The 20198-nt window shown below is 38.9% G+C and overlaps 1 long non-coding RNA gene across 2 annotated transcripts in view; it reads right to left on the reverse strand.

The window, feature by feature from the left end:
- LOC136305023 (uncharacterized) overlaps positions 1 to 19634 on the reverse strand; it is a 140702-nt gene extending 121068 nt beyond the window's left edge. For both annotated transcript variants that reach the window (XR_010724979.1, XR_010724980.1), the window contains exon 1: positions 19544 to 19634. This is a non-coding gene — a long non-coding RNA (uncharacterized lncRNA). The remainder of the gene's footprint in view (positions 1 to 19543) is intronic.
- Between the last annotated feature and the right edge of the window lie 564 nt (positions 19635 to 20198).

Raw genomic sequence — 20198 nt, forward strand, 5'->3', positions numbered from 1 at the left:
AATAACCACTTCTTGGATATTTTAATTAATCAGTTAAAACAAGCTTTTCATAGCTCCATTGTCACTGACAAAGTAAAAAAAAAAAAAAAAAAAAAAAATTGAGGGGGTGGTGGTGAATGCCAGTATTGGACAAAGCAATCGTTTCACCCAAGTGAAACAAAATGTAAGATTTTCATTAAAAATGGCTATCAAACCTTTGTGAGATAGGAGCAACATCAGTCTAGTCTGTATGAAAACCCTTTTCTTCTCTTTTCCATTTGACCTGTCTTTTTATTTCTTCTCAGAGGCCTTCAGTTTGTGCTGGTACAGATTGCTCGCAGGGCCCAGCCCATCCCTGTATATATCCCCATATCCACAAAAAAAATACAGCACCATGAAAACTTAGACTTAGTCTTCAAAGAAAAAGTAAATGGCATTAACAAAAACCACCTGGCCACCTCAGAGGTGAAGCTACGTGGAGGTCTGTGCCTTCCAGCCCTGCAGCAGCTCCTGAGCAGCACAGACCTGTCCTGGCCAGGACTTTGGTACAGGCTGAGCCCTGTTTAGGCAACAGCTCCTGGAAATAGATCTGTCTTTCACTGCAGAACTGGCAGGGTGGGGAGTCTTCCACCTCCTTGACACGCACAGAAGGGAAATACCATCATACATCAGGAATAAACACATGCATTTGGAATGTAAAGCTATTCACCACTTCCTGCTGGGATTGTACTCTCCAACAGTCGTTTCTTGGTGTAAACAGAAAACAAGTTAAGCTGGATCCTAGGCTTGGCCTGAGTAGTTTTGCACATCTTACAAGCACCACACTGCTTCATTTGAGTTTCCAACTCCATATATCTCATTAGCACTAATATTTATTCAAAATGCCTTATTGAAAGCAGCGTATCTTAAAAGTGGTTACAGTCAAGTTTATTTTCAATGCATAATATTAACTCACTGTTGACTATTTAGATCAAATATTCAGATCACAACATTTGTCCTAAGCCCCTCAATTCCTGGACAACTGTCTAAAATTTGAGGTAAACAGAGAAGCTGAAAGTTTCAGCATATCTTCCTGGGGAGAAGAGCATGGAGAAATTATTTCTAGCTAATAGACCATACGATATAGTTAAAACATCCATAAATAATGGCTTGAAGTACTTTATCATTTATGATTCTTAATATTACTGATTTCCTGGTGCCTTCTTCAATCTTCTGCTTTGTAAGACAAGCACCACTTCTCCCAGTCTAAACCCTGCTTACTAGCACTGGGACCAATATTTGGCCATTAAGTTCTAAAAGATTAGGAATATTTTATATGAGTTAATTTCCCTCCAAGAAAGAAAGAACCCTCAATCAGTAAGAAACCTGGAAGGAGTTACATAGCAGGCTTGTGTGTTAACCAGAAACAGACATCAGAAGTCTTACAGCTGCTTGTATACATAGGATTACTTTATGAGCAGCAGTAATTTTTATTCACAGAGGTTACTTCCCAATAGACAAATGAATTAAAGAAAATAGCATTCTCTTCACTATTCTTCTTCCACTACTGAATTCAAGAAATTCCATCTTTTTCTGCTCAAGTATATACAAAATAATACTAAAGAAAAAAAAAAAAACCCAAGACCAAAAAGAAATCCCCCAAAGAACCCACCCTCAAACAGTACTAACATGCAAACCTCAAAAATTTTCCTTTCCCTAATGTCCTGACCCCATACGGAGGCTGATTTAATGTAAACTCAATACGTAAGTAATAACTATAATAAGTCTTCAACCATCAAGTAAGGTTAAAAAACAAAATAAAATCAGGAATTAAATAATTTCATTTGATTGCTTTCATGAGAACATAGCATTTGTGTCATGGAAAAACCAAACCACAAATGTGCACACTGGGAAATATTTCTAAATTCAGTGATAGTATAACCTAAACAATAGTGCACAATTATTCAGGGCTGTCTTTAAGCCCCAAGAGTGAAGTTATTAAAAAAATAAAAAATAAAAAATCTTCAGTGCACCTTCTGGATCTTTTGCCCATTAAAAAAACCTAAAAAACTGGTCTTATAACATGTTTGTTCCTACAACATAACTCACGTTCTTTACAAACAAATGATTTTGGATATACTTACTGTAGGGTTTTTTTTTTTGTTTTTTTTTTTTTTTTTTTTTTTTTTTTTGTTTTTTTTTTTTTTTTATGCTGTTAAAGTCTTGGGCATTTAGGGGGCCTTATTTTTAAATTTTTGAGTTTTAAAAATTTATATGTTGTTCCTAAAAGAAAAACCAGCAGGAAAGTTTTCTAATGAAGATTTTTTCAGTCAAAAATATACTTTTACCTTCAAAAATCTGTATAAGAAAGGAATTAAATAATAAAAAACTTGTCTTTTTAGAAGAGATTTTTTTTGTATGTCTCCTTTAACAAACATCCACAGGTAAATATTGACTAGGTTTGCCACAGCATTTATCATAGAGTAACACTTTCTACAGATGAAAAAAAAAATTTATACACATTTTGTCATCTTCCAACTTCCTGTACAGAAAAATAAAACCAATACAAACGTTCCTAAACAATGTAATTTTCTCAGGTTTAAAATGCCCTTTATCACAGACAGAAAATGATGACCAGCAGCAGAACAGCAGAGGTAAGGATGGAACATTTCTACATTTGGCAAGCAGCAAGAGTATTCACTCTCTAGGTGTTTCATTACTTGTGTCCATAAAACCTGAGGAGAGCATGAAAGGTAGAACAGAAAAAAACACAAGAAAGGCACGACAAAGATGCTTACTATGATCACTTTTTAAACTACTTTTCTACACATCAGAAACTGCTCAGGATATATGTACCAGAAAAGGGAAACCCCCCCCCCCCAAACCAGGCAGAGGTCTGTGGGAGATGAACAGTCAGTACTATACAGCTCTAGGCTGTACAAACACCTCAGCCTGGCAGTTCCTCTCCTCCTGGGGATGTTGAAAGGCCATGATCACCTCTGAAGCCATAGATAATTGGTTGAATACATAGACGGGGAGATGCATCTTACAGATATTTCCTCCTGGAGAGCTACTACAGCCAACTATTATGTTAACCTGGTGCTCAAAATGGCCAGACACCCCAAAAATGTCCTACTTGGTGTCACAAAGAGAGTGCTCCAAGAGTCCCTTCCAAACTTTGGCCTCAGTCATAGTCCCAAAGTCCATTTTTCACTCATAAGCCATTTCTAACATGAAGAACATTCCCCCACAGGTTAACAGGATTTCTCTTTTGACCAGCTGCATACACAGGCCGAATGAAATAATGCCTAATCTAAAACATACTTTCACATCAAGACATAAGTGGGGGCTCTGTGCTACCTGTACTTTCTAAAGCCAAATTAGAAACCACTTTCTGCAGCTATATTCCATGTCACTTGGTATCAGCCTGCAGCTAAGAAACTTTCCTGATCCTTCCCTGCAAAGCAAGACATTTTTATGAACTGATATCTCATCATCTCTAAAGGGGGATATCAGAACCCGTCTTAAGCTCTGTCTTCTTGGCTATAAGCCTGCCTTTTAAGCTTGAAAACTTGGCTTCATTAAGTACAGTCCAATATTGTTTTAATTTCCTAGTTCCTTTAAGAGATTTCTATGAAAATAAGTTAAAAAAAACAAATAAACAATTTGCAGCAAAACTTACACAATTAATACAAAAATTTCCCTTTGTGTACAACTTCACGGCGAAGCCCTTACTCACATGTTGCTTGCAAATAACTTAAAATTGAAAAATTTCCCCTGTGAGGGCTAATTGATTATTTGAGCAACTAACTGTACACACAACAGGAATAGGCTGCTTTATTTAAAATCAGTAGGCTTAGCTAAGACACCTCAAATACCATGAGAGTGCTTCTAATAGAAAGCACAAAAATAATTTTAGGTTTACACTCTCCCCTCATCTAGACTCAGTTGTAGTAAGCAGTCATCAATAAAATGCATTTTAGAACCTATTGTCTTCTACAGCTGTTAAAAGCCCCTTTATTTTCCACAGAGAAAATGAACTGTCATAATGGGCACAAACAAATTTCTCCAATAAAGCAGAAATCCAGGCATTAGGCATGGAGTTGTTCAGTAAATATCATTAAATTCAGAGTCTTATATAAAACACCTCTCAACTGTAAGTGCAGGAGACAATCAGTTAAAGTTAAAAAAAAAACCCCCAAAAAACCCCAATCCCCAAACCTGAAGAACTCTGGCAAGGTACAGTAAAAACTGTTTCACTCATTGTATATGATGAGAAAAGACTGAGATCTCAATCACTTGAGATTCAGGCTGAAAAAAGGTGTTTTTTTCTCCTTTGGTGGACATAAATCAGAGCTCTCTGCAAAAGCTTATGAAGATGGTGCTCCAGGGTTCCCTCTGTAATCAGGAGAGAAACAGCCCTAATTGTGTCCTAGAGAGCTTCTCTCCAGCAGCTTTGAAGGAGATGAATCCTGCCCTTAGTGGCCATTAAGCACCAGCACTTCCTCGAGTGGAATGACCTCCTGAACCTGGAGCAGCCTGGCCTCCTGTCGTGAGCTGCAGGACCTGCACCACGTGCGGCATAAAGAACACACCAAACCCCCAACTCTGCTCCAAAAACAAAAGCAAGGCTGAAGTTAGGGATTAAAGCCAAGGGTGATGTATGAGGAGGAGTCGGCACCTCAAGTCTCTGGTCGTAGTTACCACAGTAATCCAAAATTGCAGCAGCGTCTAATGTATACTGCTGTAGCCTTGCAAATAATTTTCCCTGCTAGGAACATTAAATCTGCTCTGTGATATAAAAAAAACTTCCTTATTATACAACATTTGAATGCAAAGGCAGCAATGCAACATGCAATCCCACATGTCATGATTTCCTGTCCTGTCATGCAAAAATCTCTATTACCAGTGCCACATGGAAGACCATCAGTATCGTTTCTTAAAATCCTTTTTATTAGGTTTTTTTTTTTTTTTTTTTTTTTTTTTTTTAATACATCAGCCATCACCATGGACTGTTGGGGATTTCCAAGGCAGGTTCTTAATCCCAGCCTCTCTCTGATGTTGGAGTTATTTCTGTGAGGACTGATGGCAGTACAAGACTGCATTTTGCCCTCTTTTCTACTGTGTGTATATAGACTACCTCCATCTGGTACAGAAATTAGAGTATAAATGTTATTAACTGAAGTGCAGCAAGGTGACTGTGAACAAGACTCCAGTGGTTTAAGTATCAAAGTCTGCCACTGCTGAATGTGATCTGACCCTGTGATAAAAGAGGCCTTGGTTCCTTCTGGGGTATGGAGTTCAGCAGTTTTTCGTATCACAGTTTCTACTCTTTCCCAGAGCACAGATTTTTAACAAAGGAAACATTACAATCTGATATTGTGTTTATCACTCAGTAACATCCCTTTGATAAGCACATTGTCCTTGAAAAGAAAAACACCAAGGAAAAAGTTGAATATTATAGAATTTATAATATTGTCTGGCTATAACACAACATTTTCAACCATAGAAGTACAGTTTCAAAAATAGGAAGGAATTTCATGTAGGCAGAGACCATAACTGCTTCATTTTCCTTAAAATATGCAAAGTTCAAGTAGAATTGAATTGAGAGCTATAAGGGAACTTTCAATGAAAACCAGCAAGAGACAAACAGAAACAAGAAAAATGAATATGCACATTCCAGCTTGTTGTACAGATGCCTATGAAAGAAACCCTTTTAAGGCAGTTGTTACATAAAAGTAGTGCTACTTCATGATATCACAACTGATTTTGCTGGAGTGTACTCTTGCACTTTGGAAACTACGTATCAAGACAATTTATCAGTATGTTCTCCTATATTCCACTGTTCTAACAAAGTCTCCAGCATTTTGACTAAAAGAAGCAGCAGGAATGAAAAAATCCAAACACCACTGCATATAAATCTATGGAAGAAGTACAATAAAAGGATATTCTAGGGTGATTTAGACATTCAGAGTTGCATGGCAAAAATCTGCAGCCATCCAATCTGCGTGTAATGGAGCTTATCCAAATCAGCTTTGGAGAAAAACTTAAGTCAAACAGGACTCCAAAAAAGCCTGTTTAAAAAAGAAATGCCTACTGCATACATTACAGTAATCCTTCACACAATGTGTGATCTTCTATTCTCCTATCAGATACAGAGGATAATTATTTATTCAGACAAAGAACAACGCACAATTGCAAAAAAAAAGACAAATATTTAAGTTCTCAGCCCCTTACGTATAAACCTGCCTATCACGTTGTATCCTTGATTTAGAACAAGATCAACTTGCTTTAGGTTCTGCTCAACCCACACTAAAATTACTTGATAATAAGGCAGTAATTTGTTTGCCTGTTCAGCATTTTAAGAGAGATTAATCTGCTAGTGACATTTAATGGAAATTAAATCACAGGCATATTACAGGATAATTGGGAAGCATCAAAGGAATTGCTCAACTATAGTCATGCACATCCTGTTCAGAATTACAGTACCAGACACTTGTCAGAGTTTCTTTACATTTCTCTGTGAGGAGAATGCAGTAGAATTTAGTGCCTAAAGGTTATAACAGTGAGTGACTGTTGAAGGCCAAAATAGAGAACACAGCATGCAGCTGGCTGCTCCAGGAAACAGCAGGACAACTGCTGAGGGAAGTGGGCAGTGTGTCCATCCTCCTGCTGGACTGGGGGAGTACAGCCAGCTCCCAGCAGAGCCCAGGCCAGGCACATTCTGCATTGTTGTTTGAACCCTTGATGTTTTCATTCTGTCTCACCAAGGACATTCCAGTTTTTTGAGTCATTTAAATGGTTAAATGGTCTAGTTTGTGTTGTAATAAAACTTGATCTTAGTGTTTGAAAGCATTTTGGTCAATCTCAGGGCTGCTTGACTAAAAAAGTCTAACACAAGTTTCTGCATAGCTGTTAACTCTTTCATAACAAGAAGTCTGCCTATGAAACCCAAAATCTATACAATACAGACTACTGATACTTTTATCTCCTTTACATCTTCAGATAAACAGACCCTTCTGAAATTTCAGTTGAAAGAGACACAAAAGACCACACATTTAATTACCCACCTCCTGAAAATGATTTGCAGTCTTCTCAAAACACAGAAACTTGATACAGCCCTCTTTGATACCCTTGATTATTAACAGAGAGCAGTTTTCAATCCTGACTGAATAATGAAACAAATCTGAGATGAGTCCGAGACAAACATAAAAATATAGTGAGTCCCAGGTACATGAAAAACTTTCAACAATTGTTTGGGCCCCACGTTACACTTGCACATCATTGTTTCAATACCTCTATAATAAAACATAAATAGATAATAATAAGAAGAAAATAAAAAGAAAATATTTTGAAGTAGGGCTAGCTGACTTACAGTCACGAGAGAATGATAATAGTCAAAAGGGAGAATGATGATAAGCTGTACAATATAAAGAATATTACAAACCTTTTCATGCAAGTTTAATAATTGGAAGGAGAGAGGTGGGGCAGAAGGCAGGCAGGGCTACTCTCCTGCATGTGTGAGGCCTGATTGAAAGAGAAGCAGCTGCATTTTGGGTAGAGTCTCATTTGATGGTGGTTCTCCAGCAAGTCATACGTGTGACTCTTAGATAAGATGGATAAAACACAGATGAGTTTGCACAGCCTGGTTAGAACAGGTGGATGCAGTTTCTTGTGCTCTCTTGCAAGGTGTACTAGCAGTGATTCTTTGCCTTTATGGCTCAGTATCTTTAGTTTTTATCGTGCTGTAAAGAACAACTCGTCCCCCAAACCACACATCCAGGCAAAATCTGAACTTCAGTAAGAGTAACAAAAAATACAACTGAGAAAATACCAAGAGATATCAACGTATTTAATTTTAAACAGATTGAGATTTGGAAATTGCCTTCTATTTGTTTGCCTTTTAGCAGCATAACACCACCTACAAACTGGAAGTCTTGCTTGGAACTCAGCTCAATGCAAGCAGCACTCTCATGGATGGTCATCAGCTTTCATACCACATGCACAAGGAGAGTGGTTACAGGTCAGGAATGCTGTGCATTGGTAAGGCTGTGTGGGAAAACACATATGGCACCTGCTGACACCCTACAGGCACTTTCCAATACCTTACTCCTTCAAGAACACCACATAAACCAGGGAAATTCCTCCTTCTGAGATTTACAGCTTACGGGTGGGCAGATTGCTGTGCCCACATGGTGCCTCACTGAAGCCAGCATGGCTCCATGCAGGTGCAGCTGTCCATATGCACGTAGTAAACTGCAGGCTCAGAGCTCATACTTATTCATATAAAACAGAAATAAAATCAAAGGCACAAAAGGAAGAAAAAGCAAGTGCTTTACACTTTCCTTGCACTCTAAAGAAATGAATTTTCTGCAGAGAAATAACAACTGATGCTGGTTCAATTTCTCTTTCTCTCTGGATAGATGCCTGAGGAAATGTATCCCCAGAGTAGCTTGAAAAAGGCAGCAGCACGTATTTTTTTCCTTGCAAACCAAGGATATTGGAGTAATGGTAATCTAGTCAGAATAAACTATAAAGAAGTATGATTCACTACTGCTGAATCTATTTTGACTTCTTTATGTATACATGGATCCTTACAAAGAAAAGATCTTGGCTGCAATATGCTTCGCCTTGTCAGGTCCTCCAAGTTTGGCTCGGGGAATGCGTGGGAGTGGCACAAAGCAGACAGCTGTTCCTATAATCTTCACTAACCTCCTGTTTCGTAACTGCTAGGCCCTATTATACAGAAAGCACATTGTGAGTATTACCTTTCAAAGCAGCCCTGCCTGTACAGTTGTTGCTATGAGGATACTCTCTGCCGGCATACGGCGCACAAAGCAGAGCTGCTGCAGTCTGGAGAAGAAAGAAAATGGGTCAGAACCTCTGTCTCCTCTCACACTCTTAGAAAATACCAGTCTCATTCTAGCCACCTGAGTTCTCAGTTCTGAGGCTGGGAGTCACAGGCTGTAGACTCATTAAAACAAAGTGTTTCAGAATGCTGTTCACTTTGAATGATGCCAGTTCATCGCCTTAGCATCGATTCAGAAGCCCCTTCCCATGAGCCAGCAAAGACTCACAGAACTTATTTCATCAGTTCTCGCATTTAATTACTTAGTCTCATTTGCTGCTTTGCTGTTTGAGAAACCTCAGGAGACAGCAAAGCTTAGTGTCATGACAGAAGCCATTTTCAAAGCAAGATTATCTCCCCCCTCCCTTTCTTCCAATTGCATATAATTATATAATTTCCAGTTTTTAAAAAGGGAAGAAAAAAGAAAAGAAGCCAACAAAAAACAATCTAGCCAGCAGCCAGGCACATGTCACCGTGATATTAGGGATGCAGCATCATTGTTCTCATACATCCCCCCAGCATTCTTATGTGGATTTCCAATACCGGCAGATCTTCAAAACAGTTTTCCTCAAGCAACTTCTATCTTTTGACAGAAATAGCAAGGCTCTTAGATGGCAAAGTTAAGCAGCAAACTTTGCAGCCCCTTCCACATTTCATCTTTGTAGCAGATATGAAACCAGACACTTTCCCGTCACATTTGAAGTTAATATACTGGGAAATTTATTCTTTTCACACTCCAACACATACATGACAGATAAGGCAGAGAATGCCAGGGCAGACCATGACTCCACTCTGTCGTGGTGTCACAGCACAAGGGCAGCTCAGAAAGACCATACACCATTCTCTTGCCACTTCGTATATTAAATATATATATATTGCACAAATGAATTAGATTTAGGAGTTTTTGCATCGCTGGGTATTTTAACAGCCAGAATAACACTTGTGGTTTAGAAGACAGTTCAGACAGCCTTAGCTGCAACAGTAGAGCAGAGCACAGACCACAGACCTGCGTGCGGCCTCCACAAGCATTCCTTTCCCCTTGCCTGAAGAGTAATCCGTCATGAAAGCTTGTTTGATTTCCATAATAGAAAGCAGTTCAAGAATATAACAACATATTTTCCAGTCCCTCGGTTGAAACTGAGTATTTTCTAGTTTAAAAAAAAAAAAAAAAAAGCTTTTGAGGCGTTTTGTGAGAAAGTCTGTCGAGCCCATTGTTTGGGGACTACTTTTAAGCCCCTGTTCTTCAATTTCCTGAGCTGTGCCTTAAGCGGCAGGTTGTAATCACTTCCATACCTCACAATATTTTAAATATGCCTATTTCAATCTACAGTCAAAAAAAAAAGAAGACAAAAACAGTGAAGTACAGCAAGTTTGATTTTTCGAACCATTAGCCATTTTGCAAACAATATGGAAAGGTTTTGACCCGCAACAGCTTTTTTTTTATTCCAACTCCTTTTTAATACCATTTTATATAACAAATACGAAACACTTGAAAAATTACAATGTTTAAGATGTCCTTTCAGGTAGACATTCGTTGAACAAGAAGACCAGTAAAAGCCACATTTTCTTATTTTTTGCCATCTCAAACTTCTTTTTCTCCAAGTGAAGGAAAAGGCTTGCTGCCATTTTGTTTCCCCTTATGGAATTAGTGCCTTTATGAGCTAAAGATGCAGAAGAGTATCAAATCATTCACTAAAGCTCAGTGCTCAAGAGGAAGAGAAACAAAAGCTTTACTGTCTCTGATTCTTCCTCCCTTCCAGACCAAAAGCTTCTGAAGGAATTTTTGTTTTATATTAAAAGATCAAAAAAAGTCAACCATTAGTTTTATCTATTGCTGTCTTCTACAGGAAAAAAGCTGATCTAGATTTATACAAAAATGTACAAGCTGTCAGCAAAAACAATTGCAACATTCTTAAGAAAGCGGAGTAATTTGATGAGCTACATACAAGCAAACCTAAGTGTCCTCCTGTACACACTCATCTTTGAGAATTTGGAGTCAATTTGCAAAATCTTTATGTAGGTCCAATAACCCTTAAGACAATTCTAGTTAAGAGCTTTTGGACTGAATTTTGAACACCATTTATAGCACAAAGCAAAATACTTTGAACATATTCTGAAGTAGTGCAAGTGCAAAAGTAGTTGCATTTTATAGTGACCCAGTTAAAACGTCTTTCTCCATGAAAACCTGCATAAATAAGGTGCAGTACTATGTTTCTAATATTCAGAGAAACGGACTTCAAGCATATCATTCATCTGTTATATTGGTCTGCCATCTGTAGGCCACTAAGAAAATTCTTTCCTCTTGGCATTTTAGATCACTTTGCTTGTTACTCTGCATTTTTGAGTAGATAGTAATCAGAAGCATTACCATCCACAGCATCCTGTACACATCATAAAGAGCTGATTTGCAAATCATTCAAGATACTTGATCATCACTAGGCACTTAACATTCCCACCCAAGAAACCCCAAGAGGCACAGTTAGTCTGTTAGCCTCAGCTCTAAGGGTATACCAGGATTATTAAGGTGCGGACTAGAGCCTCAGGAATGGCCATTTATATCTTCTCTGCCCCATGTCTTTAAGCATCTTATCCATGCTATGCTGAATGGTACTTTTATTTTATATGTGTGCATATATATATATATATGTATATATATATTTGCGAAAACACATTCTTGCATCCTGCATGATTTCCCTGTGGGTTCCTTCTAAGTGTCACACAGAATGTTTTTGAGAGATGCCACATAAATTAAAAAAAAAAAAAAAAAAAAAATCCAACAGCCTTATGATGCAAAATACCCTCTCTCTTTTGATTGTCCTCAGTCAACCTCAGCTGCAGCTAGATGTGAGAGCTCAGATACTGCAGGAAACAGGAACTGCTGCGTCTGCATGTCATGCTCACAGATGTCACTTAGACTGCTTGTTAGGAACAAGTGTTCCCTTGGAGATCACTCCCTTTCTATCTGTTAGGATAGAAAATGATAAAAAACAAAACCCTCCAGAAGAGTTGAGACAAGGCACAGGTAGAAGGCTCAGTGCCAGAACCTCCCAGATTTGGGCAGGTTGTCTAGCACATTCCAGGGTGTAAATTAAGTTATGGTCCACTGGGATTGTTGTGCAGCATACCAGCACAGACACACAAAAATTCTCCTTAGACTCACACGTTCTGCACTGCAGTGACAAGCTGTTTAAGGATAAATTACTTGGAGGAACTTTTCTTCCACATTTCACAGCCTTTCTGGAATGAAAGGCAAAGGACTCTTTAGGTTTACAAATTGGTGAATAGTTCCATGCAATATGCATCAGTGATAATCAGCCATTTTAATGATCATGGCTCCAGTGCTGATACAGATACTGGATACAGATTTATAATCTGTAAAATCGGAAACTCTTCACAAGCCTGCGGTACTGATGAAGCAAGAGATGATCTTTCTGTTCAGACATTTCTGACCACTAAAATCTACTCTACGCAGCCTTGCCAAGTTCCATACAGCAAAGAACATCTGCACTGCACCATATCTCATTGATCTGTGTGCAGAAATGTCTTGGCTAGTGCTGAGCAGCTGAATCACTGGGGATATAGAAGTGGCTGAAAAGTCCCTGCTCAGACCAGTTCCAGTGGGATTAGGCTCCTTCCATGGCTCTGGCCACTTCTGCTGTCTAAAGCTGTGCTGCACAGCGCTGACGCATAAACATTCACTTGGAGCAGCTTGTATTTCTAACACTCAGATTTACTTTTTTTTCCATATATTGTGCTTGTACTGTCTCTTTGTGTGCATCTACAGCTGGTGGATGTGGTCAGCACAGCTGGAATTTGTGGCCAAGTCTGAAAATGTCAACTATTACAAAGGAACAAGGAAGATAAAAATCCCTCCACACAAACCCTCCGAAAATTACGCCCTACTTTGTGATTCCCCACATGTAACTCTTCATATAATAGATTGCATTTTTTGGAAACATAGCTGTATGTTGCTGAAAATACAGACCATCATCTTTTATTCCTGGCTTTACTCCCTAAAATTTAAAGGTGAAATGTTTAGTTGAATCACCTACTTCAAAACACACTATAATCTTTTCCTTCTGAAAGCTGCATTGAACTCCTCATTCAGAAATGCACTTTAAGCACAAGACATAGAAAGGATAGGCCATACTACTAATTTATAAAAAAAAAGAAATCAGAAGAAAACCCTAATAAACAATGTACCAATATTGTGTGCTCAATTCTGCCTTGGATTGCAGAAGTTGGGATTTTACCCCACTTTTAAAAGAGCACAAGAGGAGTTTTCCAACACTTCTAAAAATCAAAGCAGTGCCCCAGAGGAAGGAAAAAGGGGGTAAATATTCTTGCAGCAAAGCCTAAAGTGTAATTTCTGGGGATTATCACCATCATTAGAAGAAGCAAGTACAGACAGCCTGCATCTATCAATTGTGCTTCCTCATTCTTTATGGCACTTTGGGCCTATTATTTATCAAAAAACCCAATACCTGTAGCTTCCCAATCCCATCTGAGCAACTTACCAGCAAGATGGATCTAATTCCAAATTTAGAAAATCCTACTGTATTGGCATGGTCTCAAAAAAAGACAAGTAAATATTATGATGAGGATTCACCAGTGGATCAAATCAAAGGGTCAAGTACCCTCTTTCAGATATGTGTCCAAAAACTTTCTGCACTTCAATACTGAACTGATACTTCCCTTGAATTATCAGTATCCCATACATGGTGATCAGTTCTAGAGGTAGTAACTCAGACACGGTCATTTTTTATTAAATATTCTCAGGGCTTTGTTTCTTTCCCTCTTTCTGTGCAGTCCTAAAGATACTGTTTTCAGAACTTGTTTGGACTCCTGCTAGTTTCCAGCCTCCAAACTCTCCTTTGGAAGGGAATTCTACAGCGCAACTGTTTCTGGTAGCAGAAACATATACTTTCATGCAAAAAAGGAATAAATACATAAACAAACTAAAAAAATTTCCTTCTCTCACCTACCTGCTCCTACGCCTCAAAACCCCAAAATTAAAAACCCAACACAGGCCCTGATTGTCATCTAATTTCTTCTGGGCCTTGGACTAGAGGATCGCACTGTGCAGGCAACTGAACACTTTGGCTCAGACTGCCAGAAATTTTTTAAATTTGGTTCTAAATTACCTCAGGAACAAAGAGTGTTTCAAAATACAGACTGCCATAGCCACAATACAAATTTAGCCCTAATGTGGAGAAATTTTACATCCAGCAGGGGATTTTCTATTGTGCAGAGCACAGCTGTGGGCTGAAGTGTCCCACAACAAGACACAGCATGTGTGCAGTCCACAGCTCCAGCATGAACGTGGCTCATGTCCTGGCCAGTGACAAAAAAATTCCTAGTGACTGCCACATGATTATATCAGTCACAAATCCCAAGCTAAACAGGAGAAAATCTGGGTCTGGAAATTTGAACTGTCATTCAGAACTTGAGGCAATGAGATATGTTTCTAATCATTTCACTTTTCAAGCAGACTTGTTTTCTGTAGAAGCCTGCCTGTGGCAAATAAATTGGAAACAAATCTGAAAGTTATATCATAGCACACCTGTGAGCGAAGTGAGCCTCTGCAAGTCTATTCTCACAGCTTGAAAACCGAGAGCACATAAACCTGCTGTGATCTGAGGTGAGATGAGGTGATCTCTGATGAAGGACCAATTGGATTATTATAAACAACTACCATTTAAGATTAGGCCTTTTCCTAAAACACCACAGTAAATACGAGTTATGGGCTTCAGTGTGGGGATATCTGGGCAACTTCTCCATGGTTTGTAGCCCAGTGAAAGTTAGGTCGGGTTTTCTTTTTACTTTTTGGAAGTAACAACACTTCTATAATTACTTCTGTATTTAAATATACATATGCACACACACACAAAGATTTGCTGGTCAACAGAGGTGTCCTGTGGCCTAAATAAAAACCACTTCTTGATTAAATGGAAGACAAGAGCAATATTAACTTTGTGAAGACGACAAACAAAATTGTCCAAATTTCCACATTTTCTCTTGCCTTAAAACTGGCAGACCCCAATATATTCCAATGCTTGACTGTTCCAGCTGTGAAAACAAACTTTTCAAAGTTCTCAAACAGCAGGCTTTCACATTTCTGGGAAATGAAACACTACTAGTTGTTTTATTTATGGTATCTTTGCTTTATGACAGTTAATGAGCTGTAATTTTATAAAAGAGAACAAAAACAATACTTCATGCCATCACAAATAGCCATCAGCATTATTTATTGCAGATGTTTTAATCTATTGTGGTAATAATGAAACATTCATTGTTTTGCTACCCTGAGCTATCTGTGAGAAATTTAAAATGACAAAAGCTTCCCCCCCTGAAGCTTTTGCTCCTTTCCAGAAGGTTCTGTTGCAGAAAGGATAGTGACGCGCTTGGTAGAAAAAAAAAAGCAACGTAGTGGAGGAAACAGCCAATGTACAAAAATAGTTTCCTGATGAAGTCTAACCAATGCCTTCTGCAGAGTGCAACTGTTTGGTAGACAAGCAGGACGTTACATTTTGTGAATAAAATATATTAAGTCCTCAACTCCACAATATTAATGTAAAAGAAAGTTTCACAGTGTTTAGTCAGTGGTTTTAGTATTGTAACTCGAAGACTTCAAAGAGCAAGTTGAAAGCCATCAATTTGGGTTCATCCACCCTCTGTTCTGATTAGGAACTCCCATGGCTGTTCAGTGGTCTTACCAAGCCAAGGACACAGGTTTATGCATGCAAGAAAACACCTGCCAGAGGTGGCCATGCTAACAGAAAACAGTACATTGACTCAGTGTCCCCAAACTTAGCCAGAAGCTCTGCACTCTAACCTGCTTTGAATCAGCAAAGAGCAGTGCTGGAACCTGCAAAAAGGCAGCTCCATCATGGTGATTCTTTGGATTCTTATCTGCTAAGAAATTAGAGAAATCTGGGGTGATTTTACCACTTGAGCTGCACCTACTTTCACTCAGTCATCAAGGGCATATAAAACCCAACTGAGTCCCTGAAGGTCTGCAGGACCAAGTCTTTGGATTGTGTTCCAGTGAACATTCCACATCATTCCCCCTATTTCTCAGTTAGCTCAAACATTGACTAATGCAGCCCCACTTGCCTGGTAAAACAAGTAGACAACTTAATTTATAGCAGGTTTAGCATCTGTCAGGCAAGTAACAAGACAATCATTCACAAGCCTCTATACCTAAGATCTGGGTGATTACTCAGCTGTCTGGAAAAGACAAAAGAAAAACTGAGAAATTTCGTGTGGTGAGCTCATGTTCCAGCGGTTGATTTTTCTGTAATAACATTGAGGAGCAGGGAGCCCAACTTCTACAGCTCTTCAGTGTTTGCCAGCATTGTAGTTTCACTTGAAGTCAAGTTTAATCAGAGGAGAGAGTGAGACAGAAAATGGAGATGTGTTGGGGAAGAAGACTTACAGCCTAGTTGAAGCTGTCTAGATATCATCATTACATTCTTCTTATTATTATTCAGGATTAAAGAAATGAATAATTTGTTTATGTCATGGCTAAAACTTAACTTTTCAAAGATCACTGCATGAATTACTTGTTCTAGTTTCCCTGAACATTTCCCCTATGTTCCAGCTGCAAGGCCGCAACGCTCGTCCTCCCAGGATGCAAAAAGCTTACATCCCTCTCCTTGCTCAAAGCAGTTCCCAGCAAAGAGCAGCTCCTTGACCGTGTGCCCCAGGCCTGTCTGGTACCCATGAACCTTAGACAGAGTGACTGAAGGAGCATGATGAAGCACAATCCTCTACACCTACATTCCTGCCCTAATCCTTCATTTCCACTGCTCATACCAACCAGACAGTGCAAGGTGAGCGCTGTGAGCCACAGATCGTGCTCTTCATCACAGCTCATCAGAAAGGGCCTTAAACACCCAAAGAATTCACTTGGCATTCATCGTGGGGGGAAAAAAAAAAAAAAATCAAGTCCTGTGAAAGAAGGCTGCAGTATCAAAAGATCACGTTACCTTAAAAAGAGTTGCTTTTTTTTCTCTTAACGGCTCCTGCAGCAGCTATAGATAGAATTTAACTGTGAATCATAAAAAATGATAATTAAGCTCAGTATTGTTATAGCTGGACTGCATTGCCTCTTCGGAAGCATTTCCAAGGATTTCAGGTACTATTTCACCTACCTTCACCCTAGCCATAGAACAGGTGACATCTCAGAATAGCCTGGCCTATTTTCCGAAGTGGATTAAAAGCCACAATCACCTAGCAACTTCCATTGTTTTATTTCCCTTATTCAAGCCAAGTCTCAGGTATGTCCTCACTGTCATTATCTACCTCCACAACAGCCATATCTCCACAGCTCTCAGTTTCCCCTCTGAATAGCTCAGTGACGCTATCTGCTGCTGAAATACCTGGCCTGTTTAGTTTCAGGTTCCACAAAACTAACTTAAAAACCTAGTAATATTCATGTTGCAGCAGAGATCTGGGCCTTGATGTTTGATTTACAGCTTCCTAGAGTTTGTTTGCCTGAGCCAAGAGATCTTTAAACAGGTGATTTGCATAGAGGTCTTTCACAGACTCTTTCCAATAGGGATGCTTTCAAATGGAAAACAAGGTAAATGCCACTGACTTTTATCATCAGTGGAAAGAGATTCCTCCCCTGAACCAGATGAAGGTCTTCAAGAGAGTTAATTACATTGCTAATGGGATAAAAAGACAAAGTAAAATTCAACAATTACCTTAAAAGAACCACTGTGATGCAGAATATGTAAACAGCACTCATTGCCCTACTGAATTGAGGCAAAACTAGCCATATTTTAGTGTTAAGAGTAGCAAGTCTAACTTGGTTTAAGCCAAAGAACCCGTGTTCCTACAGGTGAGCTAATGCCAGAGAACAAGAACACCAAATACTTCGGATCAATAAAGACTCATACCTGTGAATATTCAACAGAGAATGTTAGTACATTAAAGGCAGAGATTTAGAGATAGCCTGGGAGAAGGTTCTGACAGTGCTGAAGATATGTCAGAATTAAAGGACACTGTTCCCTGTAGGTATATTGTGATTTGCTTTGTAAGATAGAAAGAAATATTATTTAAGAGCTGTAATTTTGAATTCCGGCGCCTAAACCCTTAGCTAAACGCAGGCACTGCAAAGCCATCGTTGCAATCAAAAAGACTGCTGCAGCACTAGGAAGAAAGAACAACCGCAAAACAAACCAAGAAAAAAACCACCAAAACAAAACAAACAAAAAACAAAACAAAACAAAAACCCAGTAAGCCAGGTGGTCTCTCTGCCACATGACTTGCAGAACAGCCTGGATTCATAACATGAAACTGCAGCGGATTCAGCATCATCACAAGCAGAAAGTGATGAAGGCTTAGTCATGAGCAAGCGCCCCTCAGAAGTAGGAGGGTCAATCTCATGCTTCACAAAACTCTGATGACTATTTGGAGATGCTTTTTGAGATAGCAGATCTTGACACGAAAAACAAACCAAAGAATACAAAATAGAATACACCGTCAGGTAATCCTACATTTCTGTTAGAACAGGTAATTGCTAAGGAGTTCCTTCGATATCTTTATGTCAAATTTCACACCTAAACCAATTACCTGCAAACGTGCTGCTTTCAGCTGGAAAATAGCAAACCTGAAAAAAACAGCAGTTTTGTGGAACCACTCCCTTGAACTTTTCTAAGTGTTTTTATAGGAAAGATAATGGAGGATTTTCCAGTACAGCAAGGATTTCTGTTCCAATAGCTTCACAATACAAGCAACACCATCCATTATACTCTAAGAACTTTTAGCACAACTATTTGTAGCAGTTATACAGCATGTAAAAATGATTAGAAAGACACTACAGACAATAAAGTAAAATGCAATTATGATTCACCCATCCTAAGATTAAAGGCAAGATACAATTTTGGCTGGTCTTTGCTGAACTGTATATAATTTATTGAGCTGACAGGGCCCCAGTTTTATCTGTTAGGTACTATAAACATCAAGTGCACCTTAATCTCTTGTAATGAAAAGGGTTGTTTTGCTTTTCAGCAACCTTAACCACTTCAATGAGATCAACAAGCCTCAAAGTCTGTTAGATACCATTTTTGTAAAGCTCAGTGGGGAAAGCTTTGTAAAGACTCACTTTGATATTCTGGACTCAGTAACAACAAAAATTTTGGCTCTAGCTTGACAAGATCAGAACTAGTTACATCCCATGTGCTGTGCTAGGCCTCACCATGCCCAGAGCCCTGCAACCAAAGTAAAACAGCAGTAAAAAAATCCCAAAACAACGAAGCAACCAACTAAAACCAATCCACAAAGTAAGCTTTAACCACAGAAGTTTGAACAACACAGAGAAAAGGATTAAAGACCAAGAGTGAATAAAAGAAGTTATTTTAGCTTTGTCTACCTATGACAATTTAAACTACAGACTCAAGGCTAAAACAATGCTATTATTTCCTCAGAGAAAGCTACCTGGGCAACCTGTTCCCACTTCAGTGTTTCCATCTCCCTGTCCCTGCAAGGGGCCACACACTAAGATTTCCTCCTTCTCAGATTGTTTCATCTGTTTCCCAGTACAGTTCAGCAGTAATCTCTCCAGACTGGAATACAAATATCCACCAGTTAATCATCACCACTAGGGTTAGAGTACTTAAAAATACCCACAACCTGCTCCAGACCAAACCAAGCTCAATTTACATTAATAGTCAAAAGCTAAAAAACAACACATGGTATTTTCATAATAAAAGATCACCCTTTGCTTACCAAACAGTTCTGTAACGCTCAGCTTCAGCTCCCACATCACTCTGAAGTCTTTAATTCTTCAAAACCAGGCTACTGAGAGGCTGGTGTCTCTGCTGCCACTCTTCTCTCACAGAGGAGACAACTCCACAGCTGATATAAATCAATCTAATCATTAAATTTATTCCTGCCACCTGAGGAAGGGGCCTCTTTTTCACTCTGTAGGTTGGAGTACACTTCATCTACTGTGCCATTTGTCATCTCTTATGCAGCAGCCTTAGCCCAGAAATGGTTTTATTTCTGATAGACAGCCACTCTCCTTACTTTAAAAGGCACCTGACAACACATTTGCCTGTCAAACTCTTGACAGTAAAAGTAATTTAAAGGTCTGTGATGATAGATATTATAGTTATTGGAATCAGATGCACGTCTTGAGTGGGACAAGTAGGGGTTTATTACTTCAGAGTGAGGGTATTCTTACACTTCTTTCTCTCCATAGATGGACTGGAGATAATTCATAGCTGTGAATCAAAACACTTGGCCAATTTAACAGCAATATTCTATTCTCATTCATAAAGCGTGCTCAAACCCTACACTCATTTAGAACCCAAAACCCTTACAGACAGCTCACTTGCCCAAAGTCTGAAAATTCCTGAACCATTCCTTTCCCCATCTCCTG

The sequence above is a fragment of the Chamaea fasciata genome, unplaced genomic scaffold (assembly GCF_029207755.1).
Source record: "Chamaea fasciata isolate MVZ Bird 193981 ecotype frontalis unplaced genomic scaffold, bChaFas1.0.hap1 SCAF_2, whole genome shotgun sequence".
NCBI classification, from domain to species: Eukaryota; Metazoa; Chordata; class Aves; order Passeriformes; family Sylviidae; genus Chamaea; species Chamaea fasciata.